Source organism: Varroa jacobsoni, unplaced genomic scaffold (assembly GCF_002532875.2).
Source record: "Varroa jacobsoni isolate VJ856 unplaced genomic scaffold, vjacob_1.0 scaffold_742, whole genome shotgun sequence".
Classification (NCBI taxonomy): domain Eukaryota; kingdom Metazoa; phylum Arthropoda; class Arachnida; order Mesostigmata; family Varroidae; genus Varroa; species Varroa jacobsoni.
The window spans coordinates 187,976-204,655 of record NW_019213644.1 but is presented as its reverse complement, the minus strand read 5'-3'; the positions used below and the strand labels follow the sequence as shown (position 1 = coordinate 204,655).

Below are 16,680 nucleotides of genomic sequence, written 5' to 3'. Positions count from 1 at the left end.
TAAATGTTGCCGACTCAAAAACAACGACGCGAGGATAGTATCATTAAGCCGTACCTACGTTTAGAGTTAAAGAAACAACGAACGCATAATAGGGTTAGAAAGATTGTTTGTACAATTATTATACTATTTGTGTATGGCTTAAAGACGGTTACGTTGTCGCCGGTTCTAACGTAGTTTTTCTGCTTTCTGTGTCTAGTATTATCAGGTTTGTAGTGCATATCAAGTACTGAAGTTACACGCTGTCCGTGAATGGCGAAAGGTCGGGTGAGCGAATCGCTCCGAATAGAGCAGACCAGCATTATCAGGGATCAAGCATCGACCGCTGGCACTATCGCTCGCAGCTTGTGATGTCTTCGAAATGCTGGACAGTGCCCACTCAAATTTGTGCCACAGGTTCTCACGTTCTGCGCGAGCGATGTGCTTCGTCTGGGCGTAAACGATGAACTAGACATCAGTGATGTAGGTTTTCAACACCGAATTGAATTTTTACCGGTTAAACAGGAGCGCTACAAAGCGAAATCTTACGACCAAACAATTTCGTTCTTATTAACAAGTCTACCGTATATATATGAAGCTATAGTTTAATTAATGTTGCTTATTAGGTTAAAAGGTTCAGACGGAAAGTATATTTTCACTACACAAATATTTGCGAGGCCCTTCGAGACCATCTACTGTCTCATGCCCTATTTTCCAGGTACTGTTTTACAATAGAAAAAGTTGGATTTACACTGGATTTAGATTTACTACACGTAACAGTAAACGGCAACGCCGAAGTTCTTCGTCGGGAGCCATCGATACTTAAAATTGCTAAGTTATAAAATAACTTAGCAATTTTTTTTCTACCTGTCATTTTCATATTTCGTTTCTTGATAATGATCATAGTCCTGCAATATTTAAGAATTATACATATTCCCAAGTGTATGTGCAACCAAAAAAATAATCCTGGGGTGAAATTATTCAGGGAATTGTAATTATACGTACCGTCTAGTTCGTATTTAGTGAACGGTTTACTGATTTTCCTTTTCAAAAAGAATGAGGATCTTACTTCTGCTCCTCTATTGTAAATTCCATTCGTTTGAATGTTGAAATTACTCCAAGACATATTTGACCTCGCTTGATCTCCGTTATTAAAACGTTAACCAATATTCAATCAACGGTAACAACTGAAGTCTATTTGCTAGAATCGCTTACCTTGCTCTTCAACTGTTTATTTAGCCCGAACATTTTTAAATCATGGGTTTCTACCTTCTATTCTCGTTGCCTTTTAGGCTTTTAGTCAGACCCAAGAAGTGTAGAACTCATAAATCTGAGTTCTGCTTTGACTCGTTACGGACGATACCGGCTGTTGACAACAAGAAAGACTGTTACTAAACCTTGAAAATAACCATGTGATGCTTCCTATTTTAAGGTGTTATTTTTTGCTACTAGGCGCATTATATAGAGTAGACCATAGTCTCACGTAAAACCTAAAAGCATTTCGAACTTACTTTTTCAAATGGCCGAAACACAGTTATGCCGTATCAATTTAGCGTCAAATAATACATACGTTAACATCATAGAATACTGGCGATACAAAAGAAAAAAAAATAAGATACTTATTTTTAGCGACTTATTTCGAGATTCGGCGAAGACCTCTGGCTCGTTTTGTACATGTTTGCGTTTTTCTCTTCGGCGGCCTATCTTGATATAAAACAGGGCTAATCTTCACTTACCCTTTAATATCCTATTCTTGCTATTGGTCAAGCTGTGAATCTAAGTTGAATTTCGCTAAAGAGGTCTATTCGCTAGTATCGTATGCATCACTGTTCTCACTGTTAAGTTTAGGCCAACGAGCAACCGAAACCTAAGCCATCTTGGGTCTACGTCTCAAAACACCTCATAATTGATCTTTTTTTCTTCTTCTGATTCTATATTCTCTGCTTAATTTGTGGGTGTATAGGATTATTTTCGGAGTATCGTCTGGCTGGTTTCGGTTTCATACTAAGCAGATTATAAGGATCACGTATGGTGATGTGGCGATTGTTTTTGCATAGGATTTTTACTTCGAATCCCTTTGAACAGCCCCAATTGAGTGTTGGAAGTCGCACGATATACATTTTTAGTACAATTCGTTCCGTATCTTAATTATCGGCTATAATTGGAAAATGTCCAACGAGCCGGTTATCTAATCATTTTGATTGTATTAGAACAAAGGCGACTCGGAATTCGATAAATTATTATTCTCTAAATGTTAGAATACGTAAATATCTGTACTGAATAGTAACTTTCTTTTTTATTCGGTGGACAATACCGTTGCTGCGACAGACGCCGACAAACAGGTCGCTCACTAGCTTGTAAAACCACGCGCTACTGATTTGCTCACCTTTTTCACAACGGTAGTGTCTAACGGTAGGGCATATCAGTACTCATTGGGTAAAAACAAAGAAGGATCAGGTAGGCATTTTACATTGTCTTAAACGAGTCGCTTAGTTACACTGTTACTTATTCATACACACATATACACGTATCATACATACATATGTCAAACGGACCAATTTCGCTGTTATTAGATTTCGTTTGCTTAGTCTATGTTTTTTCCGTTTGGCTAAAGGAGAGCAAGAACGGAAGCTTCGACACGTGGATGGGTCGACACCTTCATGGAGAAAGCAACCGTTCGGTCGGTCCTAACTGACTTTAACGTACGCGCAAGGAAAAGTAGACGGCCGAACAGGTGAAAGCAGTAGGTACATTTAGGCACAGAGCATCCGAAACAGAACCACACAGACCAGAGAGGGTTAGTTTGACGTCATCAGACTCACCAGATCTCTTCTATGTAATCATGTCTTGACCAATTCCTCCTGCCAAGTCACCTGAACACTGCTTCGTTGCCAGTCGTACCGCCGGATCGTGTTATACGGATGTTGCTCGGCATCACTCACGCTATTAGCGTACGGAAAACGCTAGATGTCATTATTGAACGGCGCCTATAGAGCAATTCCAATATTTCCTTGCAGTGCAACCAAACTGTAATTTTACTATAGATTACTCTATAAATCGCTAGGATACTGTACGGTGTTGAACTCTTCTCGCAACGCGTGAAACCTAGCGTCTAAACGACCTGCAAGCTCGACAGATTGTGTTGGTGCAGGTCTCTATCACGGCGAGCCTGTACAAATTCAGCGAGAAGCTCTATCAAATTATCTGCACCATTTGTTAGAAGGGATTCTTCCCGCGTTGTTGAGAGTGTAGCCCTGACGCCAAGCAACAAATAAGGCTTGATTTGTTTGACTGCGCGTTACACAAATATACAGCCTCCAATTTTGACAGCTAACCCCTTCGCCTGAAGAGGAACACTCACCCAATAATCGTAAATCTGCTGGCGCTTTATAGCCGCATAGATCAGCAGACAGCAAACAAATCATTTGCTATCTGAAATAATTGCTCAAATCCACGAATCCATCTGAACCCGTGACATTCTGACGACTGGATTCTCAATGAGAGCAAAGGAACGAAGTGGCACAATATAGATCTTACTAGAAACGATTGGTAGTCGACATTTATGAAGTTTATATGATAGAAATGTTTGTGAAGCCTACATACGTAGGCAGGATAGTTACTTCACAGGAGGCTGTTTTTTTCTCAGTCGTACAAGCCATGCCTCTGCTCCAGGAAGCCGGACATAGATAGATTTTTTTGCACCTTTTGCTATTTTCACCATAATTCACCGCGGCTATCCACTGCCGTATCTTTTTCCTTAACTAAATTTAGGTCAGCATTTGACATTGCTCATTCGATCCAGTACAGATCAGGTCCTGTTCAGGCCATTTGTGTGATGCTTGCTAGAGGTGTCCTAAACAATGCGGACAGATCTATTTGACCGTCCCGTCTACAAAATGCATGGCATCCACGATAGTGGAATAACGCTAATCGCGTGACAACAAAGTGGAGCTAAGTCGAAATTAAAAATTACATATGCTTTTGTGATTTTAATCACCACACTCGCAGTAAGAAGGGGGATACAAATTGGGAATACAATGGGGGAGCAAACTAGGTCGGTGTCTAGCACCGAACGATAAATACCACAACAATGGTCAGTAACAGTGGAAAATGTATGGGCTTGTTGCCTGTAACTTCGGAAATAAGCTATTATTCATGATTGTAAAATACGAACCATTGAGCTTAGACACACCCTCTTCCCGAGAACCGCGATACCCGTGTATTATAGAAATAACACCAACGACTCTCTGTATGGAAAACTACTTTGCTACGTACGGTCACAAACTTGAACTGTTCTACAAAACAAGCTTAAAAGTTTAATTGTTGACAGTAGAATTAATGGTATCTCGATCTATATCTAGCGTTCACATCTATCTGGCGCTAGTTATCGCAATGCCTACTCGGCTACTTTGCGCCGTTTGCCTCGGGTTTTTTTTGTAGACCTCTCTCAGAGTTCCTTCCGCAGATCTCACGCGGTGATCAGTACTCAATCATCGGCCGATCAAACTGCCTGACGCATCAGCAATTCCGCACTGTTCGGGGTGTGCCGTTTGAATCGGTGAAACCTGTCTGCAGGCCGGTCACAGATGCTGACAGCAGAGTACCTTGACCACTCGATCATCGATTGGCATTAGAGGCTGGTTGGACCTATTACCTTGGATCACTTGCATTCTCCAGGCAACGCCAGAAAGCACAATGAACAAACACTATAATAATCAAACCCTGCCAATAACATCAAGATGCGCAGATTGTTGTGTTGTCCATATCGCGATCGATGAATTTGTGAACAGCTGTGGATGGCGGTTAGTACGTTGATGTAGGTGCCGTGTCCATAAATGCACTCAGGTAGGTCCGCTTGCGAGCGTAAGCGGTAAATGACTATGGCTTTCGACATGTGACTGCTGTGATTCGATTGACTGGAACAAAATAAACCAAGAAAAACGCCTCTGTGTACCGCGCTTGGGAAGCGCTGCTGTTTCCGCTGTCCTATGAAGGACGTTTTTGAGGGAGTTCCGTATAGAGTCACCAAAAAGGAAAAACCTTCACTTTGCCTTTTTCCAATAGATCGGTTAGCCACTATATCATGTTAACAAAGAACGAGGGCGAGGCGGCCGTATATATGGCGCGAAAGGGAAAAATTGCCTACGGCTGCCTGCAGCGTCTGAAGAAACGAGGTTGGCAACTGGACTCATATAAACGCTTCAAGTGTACTTTCGCCGATTAATGAGCCGAGAGGGACATTTTCTTTGCATAGCGTTGTAGCGATAAACCTCGACAGTGCTAGAATGCTATATTTGCTTCTAATAAATGTGCAATGATAAATATAAAAAAATAACTAGGAACGTAAAAAGTGACTCAGGTTCTGTTTCTGGTACTCTCGGACCGAACCCGTGATCTATACATACATTAAGGTACCACTGCTTTGTTTGTGCCAAGTTATATGGTTCATCTGGTAATACCTGCAATAACGATGATAATGACAAAAGTTTTTGTTTAAATTACCATGAACCGTTCAGTATCAAATAGAAATAATTCATCATTATTGTGAATCTATTTATCTCAATAAATCAATTGGTTTGCACTCCTCGTGGATATCCTTTAGGGAACGGAGTTCGCAACGACCATGGTAGGCGTTAATGAAGAAGTCGACGACAGGTCGCGGTGGAGTGACCACAGGTCTATTCGTGACACGCCTATTTAAGTATGACGGTGCTAGTGCTAGGGGCGTCGGCGCTCAGAGGGGAACGGAAAACTGCCACGGACGGCTGCTGTGGCGAAGGCCGCCAACCTAGGAAATGCAGCCACATGTGACGACAAGCCCAATTTTTTTGTGTATACAGGGTAAACCGCTAAGCCCGTCAGTCTACGGTAACATGGCCGAAAAGCTACGACAATTTTAACAGCGCAAAATTATCTATTTCATGGCACGCGGGAATCGACAAAACACTGTGTGGTCGCTATATGATTCTAGTTACTTGATTTCTACTTACAGAGATCCGCAAGATCACATGTTTCTGTTGGAGAACAATTGTGGCACCTGATATTTGCTAGAGATATTTAATACCCTTTTTAGATAGACTACTATGACATTATATATTTAGATGTATGCAGATAGTAGTTTCAATACAGACAGGGAACAGCTGTTCTGCTTAGATCAGCTGCGCCAGTCTGGCCAATACTGTTTGTAAGTGCATAGCTTTCACCTACGTACGTATGTACGTACGTATGCCTAGTTCTTCCCTCTCATTTGCATATGTATGTAAACGAGAGCAGAATATGTGACGACTGTATTCAGGACATTAACGGTAACGGCTCCTTTAGCCAACCGCACGCGCGCTTACGTGGATCTGAATTTGCCAAGAGAATGAACACTGGAGTATTTGTATTCTTCATTCTGTTGACCCAAATATGTAAGTATGTAGCTGGCTAACCTTTACTAGTATAGTGTAAACGTGTTCCCTGTTGGATATGTGGACTACATAATTCTACGCTGTGGGGTCCGCTAGCGTGCATATATGCGTAAGATGTGTATTGATAAAGCTGCATTCAACTGTTGTCCAAGCAATAAATAGTTCGCGTATATAACCCCAGGGACCTACTTGAACATGCTTTTAATGATAATTGTGATTCTATTTTTTTAATTTACACTCAAAATTGACATTAAAAAATTGAATTAGGCAATAGAATTTTAAATGTCGACTCTAGCTACGCTAAGCTGTTGTTAGTAAAAATGGGGCGACATCAATTGTTCGATCTCAGCTTTTTTATAGCACATCCAAAATAGAGGGAATAACGCTTTTACGTTTGATTGATTGTAGGTTCATCTGAGATAGTATTTTATAAACTGCATTATGTTAGCGGAATGGCCACAGCCGTTGATAGAAACCAAGCTGTACCGTTCAGCTAAGAGTTTGAACTCGTCCTCTACTTTTCGCAAGTCAGATTAAAATTACGATCCATAGAACGACTTAATCAGATGGAAATTATATAGAGAAATCAGTTTGTGTGGTAGAAAACGGCTCCAGGTGATCAGGGATTATATAACAATGATTTCAATCAACTAATTCAACCCCAACGACCTGTAACTCCTTGGAGCATTGCTCAATCGCATTAATCGATAATTTCGTACAAGAAGGGAATATTCAAAATTTTTAAATGTTCAAAATCTAAAATGACCATCTTACTTTGATACCTCCAGAGGGTATCGAGGTTTTCTAGGGGAAATTACTAAAGTTATGATTGGATCTTTATTGATATAATATGCCAGTCCATAACATACAATGTGTATACAATTTAGCTGTATACTAATATTCTTCATACATACAGCGTCAAATTGACCCTGTGTTAGTTACACGTGTTCAGCATACAGCTGGGGTTTAGATAACCCCAGCTGTATGCCTCGAACAACTCCCCGCAGGAATTCACACACGAGTACTGGCATTTTTTTTTCGAAACAGATTTCTAACTCGGTCGTAAGAATAGCCCTGTTCTCGTTGGTTCCTGGATTTCTTCGGTCGTCTTGAAAGCTTTTTCCATCTAGACGTTTGCTGAGTTTCGGAAAGAGGAGAGAATGACAGAAAACTGTATCTGACCAATGTGAAGACTAAGATAATTCACGAATTACATTTTTCCGTAAAAACGCACTACGTAAAACGACGAGGAAGCCACAGACTGTTGTCAAGCGTATCTAGCATATAGCACTATCTTAGCACGGTTGGGCTCCCGGATCTGAGTTCATAGTATACCGCATTCTGATGGTGAGAAAAAGCTGTTAGTCGTTTAATTTTCACTTGGATTTTCCTATGCTTTCTAGACCTCGGCTTACATTTGAGGCGATACCTAGATGATTATCTATTTATCCCTATGTGATACCCGTACACTCACGTCTTGTCACCTGGAATGACACGTACGGTGATTTTCTCACATAGTGTTCTGCTTTTTTCACGTTCCCTCGCGCACCCGATATGATAGGCCGCCAAACGTTCTCTTCAATTATACCTTCTTCTTTCCTCTTGGTACGACTTAACATACTAATAGCTCGGTTCTTAGAAGCCATGTGCAGCATTAGCATTACCCGGAGGGTAAGCACCCGATTTCGGTTCCACCAAGACATAGTGCTTACTATCTGAAGCTCTATTTCCATTTCGTAAAGGTAAAAAAGCATACCTGAACATTACTTTTTTTAATGTTCGAAAGTTCAATCTGTAGATAACCGAGCAGCTGGCGAGGGTGGCAGCGGGTCGGCCCTTGAAAGAAACGCTGGGCATTTTATGCCGCATACAAATGATACATGTAATTATTATAATGGAATATAACGTAATGATTGAATGAAATGTGCTAACTGTGGGTTATTAGAAATCAAGCCGCAGCACGCCGGACTCACGACGCTGGCTCCGTATCGACGAGCATTGTCGCTTGCTGCGTCTGTTCCAGTGATGACAGTTGAAACAGGCGGTCAATCGCGAGCGTCTTTTGTTCTATTTCATACGGTAGATGCTGCTAAAAGAAAAAACCTTTCATATACGTGTACTTTATAGTATAATTAATACTTTAAAACTCACAAAATACCCCAAATGTCTACTTCCTTTGTTATCTTCTTTTATTAAAATTTTGCCTTTTCTACAGTAGACACATTAGTAAACTATAATTTACAGGCATGAAAATCTTTCTCAGGGTTACAAGATTTTGCTGTATTTAGTTTTATGCGGCAATAGGTCAAAAAAGTACGACAAAAACAAAGAGCAGCTGGGCGTATTTAATAAATGGTCAGAGAGTCAGCGGAAATCAATGGCGGAAGGTTAATTTCAGGAAAGTGACAGATACTCAGTTTAATTAGGACGAAGTCATGACTTGCCAACAGGCTGAGATATCAGTTACCCATTCCTGTTAGCTTTGGGGAAGTAGACGGAAACGGTCAGAACTTGATGTCGCCTCTTAGCAAGTGACTTATCGCAAAGCTTAATCACTCTTTAATAATGGTTGTTACGGGATCAGTATGAATATGGAAGATTGCCTTACTTCAATGGGAATCAACAACTCGTTAAATTAGACGCATGGACTGTTTTAATAAGTAATCCGGCTTATTAATAATGAATTCCGAATATTAGTTTCTTGTCGACAGCTGGCGTTGCCCAAATGGACAATGCCGTAAGGCCCACCTGGCAAAAATGGCGCGCAGGACGAATTATTCATCCAAACGGATACAAATGTATAAAAAAAAATCGCTGCACTCTTGTTTTTGATATTTTGGTCGGTACATAAAAAGGGTGTCTACGATAGATCTTCAGTATGCGGGCCAGGTTACTCTGCCATGGCCAAGGAGTAGTTAAAAGCAAAAAACGGAGCACCTAAATGTGAACTTTCCCATTTAGCGTCTATTTCATACGAGCTGCATATTAAATACCGATAATGATTGTAAGGATGTATTTATATAGACAAAGGCCCTCCCCTGTTTGTCTCGGCCTGCCATATATATATGGCAGGCCGAGTCAAACAGACACCAGTTTTGTCCTACTTGAGGAAGCGGTTAGTTGCCGCGATTGTTCTTTCAATTAGTTCCTTTCTGAAAACCTTTTGTACGTTTTCGTAGCCATAGTGATCCCTGATTGAATGGGCGTTGAATGAAATAGCGTTCCCGGCCTGTAACGTTAATCGCTATCGTCTCTTTTCCACGATATTGGTTTTATTATTTTATATTTTAAATTTGTACTTAGTGCAGTAAAAAAATACATAGATATGTATGTGTGCGCTTGCAGAGATTGTCATGCAGTGGCCTCCGATGTAAAGCATCAATCCAAGCGGTCAATGAAATCGATCAGGTAAATGTTTCTGTTTAAGGATATCGGAACATCTCATCCATTCTCAGAGAGAAGCCAATGAATGGTCGACTTTCGAGGCTATATTCGAGGTCGGGGCTGTTAATAATGATAATGATCCGTCAATAAAAAGTACATTTTACTCTGAGTACAAATTAAAATCATATTATAGAGCTTGGAAAATTTAACCTAACTTTTAACTCATTTCATTGTATATGTTTAAAATTATTGTAGAGTTTGTAGTGGTTGAGAAGTAGTTCGCAAAAGATCAAAAAATACTTTTACAACCCATATCTTATATCATGTAGTTGCCTCTTTTATTGTTTATTCAAACACAAATATTCTGATTGCATGGTTGCTGCTTAATTAAGGCGGAAAATTCTCGTGTGCTCTTTGCCCTGCATACTGCAGCAGAACGATACATGATAATATCCGTAACGATGAAGGAAATTTGCCGAACATAATTCTCGTAAGACAATTCCATACTGCAAAAGAAGGATACGCTTGCATATCTACTGAGTCAAACTCCTTGGTTTCTCCTTGAATCGGTCGAGTGTCCTGACAAGCATGTTTGCTTGGCGTACGGAGATCATCTATGACTAGCTGCCATTACTCTGTGCGACGTGAAACTTGTCTTTCACATATGATTACAGAAGCCAGTTGCCGTATAGATCTACTATGTTGGGCTGGAAAATAGGAAAAGGAGGAGCTTGCCATTTCATTGAATATTATACCGTAATAAAGCCTCAGTCAAGCGGCATTATCGTACGTCAGCCATGTTACACGGGCTTCGTTCTTTAGCCGGAACCGGAGTTAGGCCAGAGGTGCGGTGGTTCCGCTATCCCCCACGGCGCTTAGAGCTTGTCATCACTTCGTCAAAAGCTCATACATGCTGTAAGAACCTGAGGAAAAATATCTAGCTAGAAAAAAAGAAAGAACGTTCTTCGATGTTTTATTCTATAGGATCTGCCGTTTTGGCCAAGTTCGCTAACCAATTCTATCCTACACGTTCCGTTCGCTACTCTTTCCAGAAAAAGGTTTTTGGTTAGGCTAGCCCCTTCCTCGTAAGCAAATTACATCTTTCCCTGGAACATGATTTGAAAGATGGAGCAACGTTTTTGACTGGCAGTTTATTATTAACAGCCAAACGCTTAACTCTGTAAAGCGGCAACCTTTAGGCTTAGCCTTCGCCGGCAGTCTTCAATTAAGCTGCAGCTGGCCTGTTTGCACGTTAAATATTAGTAAGTAAACACTAGGAATCCAATGACTTCGGCGAATTGATAGATCATTAGCAGATAAGGACAGTAGAGGCCTGCCGGAACTGACGAGGTTGCCTGTCTCTTCGGTATCATCCAGCTGGTCATACTTAGCATGTAAATTGATAATCCACTTGAGCGTTGCCCATGCCAACCTGCGTTGTCGGTCGAAATCACTCTAAACGGAGGCCTTTGCCGACGGGCAATGCGTAATCTGATTACCTGTTACCAGGACAGTCGTTAGGTATCTAGCGGCGGGCGATATATACTGATGTTTGAATATACAAGTAAAAACAAGATGTTTAATAATTTCGATCCAAGCGTTGTATTGCTTTTAGTCAACATTGAAACATGTAACGATATAATTTACTACGATGTCTATAACTACTGAATCATTTAAATCGGAATTAGCGATCCTTCATTTAAACACCTAATACAGAACTCATATACGAAACAAAGAAAAATCATATACAATATCTAAGGTTTCTTGCGAAGAATGTTACCGTTTATATGTATGTCTCTTTAATGAACTACTTTGAAGAAGCAGTTCTGTTATATAGTAGTTAAATTTACCCTATAGTACAGCTGAGATTCATTTGTCCATGTACACTATCACGCAACGCGATTATCACTCTATTATATATATATATATATATATATATATATATATATATAATAATTTTTTTTTTTTTTCGATAAATTTAGATTAGCTAGTGACAGGACAAAATGTGTAGCTTGGACGTTTTTGTTGAACGTGGTTCGTAGGGTATTTACCTTTGGGAAGGAAGACCGATTTTCCTAAATTAAAGACTCCTCTAACTATCTATTTTACACTACACAATACCAAAATCATCTCTCGATAGGGCTGACAGGACATTTTTGAGGCTGTTAATTGAGATTGAATCGTTCAGCCTGCATTAAGTGGTAACTTCCAAGGTCAACTGAATCAAATTAACGACCATCAAAGAATCAGGAAAGAGACTTTGAACACTCGATGATCCTCGTATCCCCGCTACTCGCTCGACGACCCTTGTCATCACAGATATTAGATCATTCTTAAATCGAGCTACGTGCCACTTAGATTACCTTAAGCTTACCTTCCATCTCGACTATCGTATCCTTCTCTTTATCTATCCGCTACTCTTGGATCAATTATGAGCTGTTAGCAACACGCATTCTATGTTTCGTTTCTGAATTACTCAGATCGCAGGAATACTGCAAACACTCCTTTGCTTTTCTTAGAAGGATATCATCTGTAATCCTAGTCTACACTATTGTTTATGTTGGCTTTTTTAGTTGTATCCTTCATGCTATTTTCATTTTGTTATGTCCCACATCTCCGTAGGAGCGGAACAGTTCGGGAAATGCTTTTCGGAATAGATAACGTAAGCTAAAGCGGGAAAAAAAGGATAACGTCAAAGTACGTACGATACATAAAGCTTGTATAGTTGTTCGATTCTCTGCTGCGGTACATAATCAAATCAACGTGAACCCTACGCCACGTGCGATAACAACGCTATCAGTACGATATTTGAAGAATAGGCTCTTTAAGCTGGCCTGTGCTATATGAAAACACTTAAAACGTAATACATATTCGGCCCACTGCGAGAATCAGGTATTTTTTACAATATCAAACTCACAAAAGGATAACATATTGCTATCTTATTCTAACGCTCACAATAATATGCAGATCGTTAATCATTGTAGACTTTAGAAAACCATTGACGCCATGCTATTTCATCGGTTCACTGGTCAGTTAAGATAAACGTATGCACTGGGTTTTTCTTCGGCAGTAAAGTGTGGCAGGATATTGTCAGGTTGGTTAGCGATTTGCTATATGAAGCTTCCCGTGCAGGTCTAGGTCAGACAGGCGTATGCAAAACATTGTGGTGTAGGTGTATGTTGCTTTATGCTTTATTTTTTTGTTATGTTATTAGTTTATGAGAAAAATCGCTATTATACGGAAAATCCTTACTTGCCCTGCCGCTGATTTGTTACGTGCACTAATTTCACTCGTCGAATAATGAGCGTTCCTAGCGGCTCAGTCCGTATTGTTCCACCCTATTCTCGTTGCTGTGTCCTGTATAGGATCTAAGTGCAGGTATCATGCCTATTTTTTTTTTTTTATTATACTAAAAATTGAACGAACAAATAACCTATCACTGCATTGTTGTTCCAAATATATATATATATATATACATCTATATCGGAAAGGGTCATGCTCCAAACACATCCGAGACTGCTATGCGATGCTGGTCTGAAAAGCAGTCGCAACGCTGACGGCTGTGACGACCCATCTTTCATATTACTTACCTCCTAGCCATCGTCATGTTTGTTTGTGGGACTTCGCATCTGTATGTGCGCATGTGTATGTATCTTACGGTGCTATTTTTCGTGGCGTTGCTGTCGGTGCTACCTTTTTACCAACAATTAGGCGCGCACATCTGGGTCTGCGGAGGCAGCGGCGGCGTTGTACGCGCGTCAACTCGCACGCGATGGTGGTGATATTTGGCACTCTTGTAGATGTTCGTCCTGCGCGACCAGGCAACAGGATCCGATCGTATGTTTGCACACGACTATTGGCTGGTATAACGATTATGTATGACGACTACGGCGATGCATCAAAATGTACGAAGATTCAACAACATATTGCCTCGTTGTCTATTCCACTAGCAAAAGGTCGTAATCGTTCGGGGTCGACACACGAAATCTGCCCATGTGTACCGTTTGCAGCTGAAAAAGTGTTTCAAGTTTTACATTCGCCAGAATATCGTTTGTACATATCAGGAGAAAATTATCCTTCCGATAATTTCCTCGGGGCCCTTTAATGCGGTCCCCTGTGGACGGTAATTGTTCTGTGAACAAATCGTCTGGTGGAACCTGTAGGAACAAATTCGTGTCCGCTGCTATCTTGTTTATGGAAGGACATTACATATATGCACGTTGGGTTTTTGATCTGTACGTAAAGAACGTAGCTCTCAGGTGGCTAGTATACGCGAAAGGTACTTAAAGTTATTGTTGCTTTGGCATTGACGAGTGCTTAAACGACAAAATACAACTGGCTCATAAAAGCACACGCGTTATTGTACTGCTGAGACGAAACTGCCAGCAGCAGAGCGATCAATTTTTGCAATAAGCAGATGTCTATAGTTCTAGCTGCAGGCAGAAATACGTTCAACAACATTGTTACGGCAGTAGTGCTGATATAGTATAGGTACCGTAGGGGTCCCAGACAGAGGCTTATATCAAACTCAATGATCGATGGTCCCAATCTGAATGGGTTGCTACGCAACGTTTGGATGTCTTTTGTGTACATATATTCACTTTTATTTTATAAACGTATATGTCGCATGTCCCGATAGCATGTGCAATTATACATATATATTGGTAATTACTATAATTGTAATAGGCGCTTAGGAGCACTGCTAACCGCCGTTACTTCAACAGTAATGGCTTCATGTGCGTCATACACCTAACTGATTAGATAAATCCAGAATAAAAGGCACTAACTGTATATACATATATATATATATATATATATATATATATATGTATATGTTTGTACAATCGCTAATTCTGACATTTATACAGGCGTACACGCTTGTAACGATAATAAAGATGCAGGTAAGACAGGCAAAATTCCTCTTTGTATCTAAATAGGCTCATGTCAACGTTAAGCAGTTCGTTCGTCTGTAACCAATGGGTCCAAATCAATTATGCATGGCTTCATTGACTTGGCGTCCAATCTGATTGCAGGCGAAGATTTACCAGGTTTATAGCGTGCATGGTTAAAAGATCGTTCTCGTCTACCATAGGCATCAACCAAGTAGTTACTTCGCTCGCCGTACAGATTACGTTACAGATTAGCCGTCGTCCTGTGGAGCAGGGTCCGAGGCATAGTTAGTGCAACCGATTTGGTGAAGGGTTACCTTGTTAGAGGTTTAGGCCATCCGCAGGATTTATGGAACCGATTGTAATTAACGACGAGAACCTACCTTTCGACGAACCTGCTGTGTTCGTCTGAAGGTTTTTGTGCTTCAATAGATCGTATCCAGTCGTATAGAGGTAGCAATAAAACGCTTTCAGGGCGTTGGAATGGTTAGCGCACTTAGCTGTACATTCTATATTAACTTACAAATGAAATAAATTTTACATCACTAAACAAGATTAATATTGTACAACTTGCAGAATTTTTGTGATGTACGCTAAAGTCAGTGAGTGGCAAACATACTTCACTAAGCACAATTTTAGATGTTCACAAAAATATTGTGTAGTTCTTTCCGTCCAGCCTTAATCAAAGGGTCTAACAGCAGTTGGTCGATATGTGAGAAAGCCCATATGTGTTTTCAAATGAATAGCCTTCCCAAACAGTTACTCGGTTTGTCGGTCGTTGTAAGGTGCTCACTATTGAAAAGACATTCGCTTCTTATTCTCAAGAGAATACCAACCCCACATCGGAACTTCACATCAGAGTTCCTCTATAGTGTAGTACATAAAACCTCGATTTTTTCGTTCGTTCTTTCTGCTACGTATCTTATCTCTCACTGGTTAAGGTGTTGCCCATCGTAAACTGTCAGTGGACCGTACACGTGTGCATTTACCTCGCAGAATCTGATCCAAAATAGCGCTTTGATATAATCGAAAATGTCTTACGATCTCAGTCGTACACCTGGTCGCACAATATAATCCACAAATCCCTTTCTACGGTACGTTCCTATATAGAACCTGCAGAATCCTTCTTTCCTTTTTATTTCTTGTAGATCGGTAACCTTAAAGGACTTGGCCTGACAACACGCAGAGTAATCGCACCCTATCCAATGCTAGGAGACATTCTGCTTGACCGTCCATACTAAACCATGGAAGAAAATAGTAACATTGCCGAGCGTCGAACTTTACCCTATATATGAGTAAAATTCAAGGAGACTACAGTTAATATGGGCATCTTTTATTAGTTAGGTTGCATTTAATTCTGTTTTATAATTTTTGTATATAATAATTTAGTTTTATCTGTTAGCCCGAAAGAGTTAACGTACTGACTGCGTTCATTGAGATTGTGTCAAGTCGAGGAACAATAAAGTCATATTCAATGACATATGGACAGCCAAAGATAGGTCTTCCTTGACCTCTGTCTCGCTCAGGCCGACACAGTTGAGTACTTTTTCCTGTAGTTATTTCTTTTAAATTGTGCCCTTTGGTACAGTCGCCCATTTTTTGTTTCTGCCTCCTTTATAGCATCTAATTATGACGTTGTAGAGTTAGTAAAATTAACTTCGCGACCTTTAGGTATGTTCAGTGTCTGTGGGTAGAAGCTGCAGTAAAATCGACATTAGGCGTCCCGCTAGATACATTTTTTAAAAGCAGAATTATATTGGTGTCTCTAAGTGTGCAAATTTCATGATCCTTTACGAGCTCACATATAAGACGAAGTGCTATAGTGTATATGATGGTTTCTCTTCCGTAAAGCAAAACTCCATCATCGATCGTCATACATCGAGAGCACTGATATTTGTCATATTCAAGATAAGTATTGTCTGTGAACGACCTAAATGTTTCACATGTACAAATCATTTTCGTTCGTCGGCCAGAAGCATTTTCAGACTTTTTTAACATCAACTCTATATATTATATATATA

At 40.3% G+C, this 16,680-nt stretch overlaps 1 protein-coding gene and 2 long non-coding RNA genes across 5 annotated transcripts in view; 1 reads left to right on the top strand and 2 right to left on the bottom strand.

Moving 5' to 3' along the window:
* Window positions 1-16,680, bottom strand: part of LOC111263185 (diuretic hormone receptor) — a 134,484-nt gene that overhangs the window by 115,739 nt on the left and 2,065 nt on the right. The gene's annotated exons all lie outside the window — the stretch shown is intronic.
* Window positions 8-10,210, top strand: LOC111263186 (uncharacterized). 2 transcript variants are annotated; one of them, XR_015312193.1, is made up of 5 exons: window positions 8-93; window positions 197-459; window positions 2,591-2,710; window positions 5,579-6,386; window positions 9,732-10,210. It is a non-coding gene; the product is annotated as an uncharacterized LOC111263186 (long non-coding RNA). The 2 variants fall into 2 exon arrangements; XR_015312194.1 differs by lacking the exon at window positions 2,591-2,710.
* Window positions 10,085-14,567, bottom strand: LOC147753103 (uncharacterized). The gene is made up of 2 exons (XR_015312195.1): window positions 11,822-14,567; window positions 10,085-11,269 (listed from the first exon to the last, which is right to left on the bottom strand). It is a non-coding gene; the product is annotated as an uncharacterized LOC147753103 (long non-coding RNA).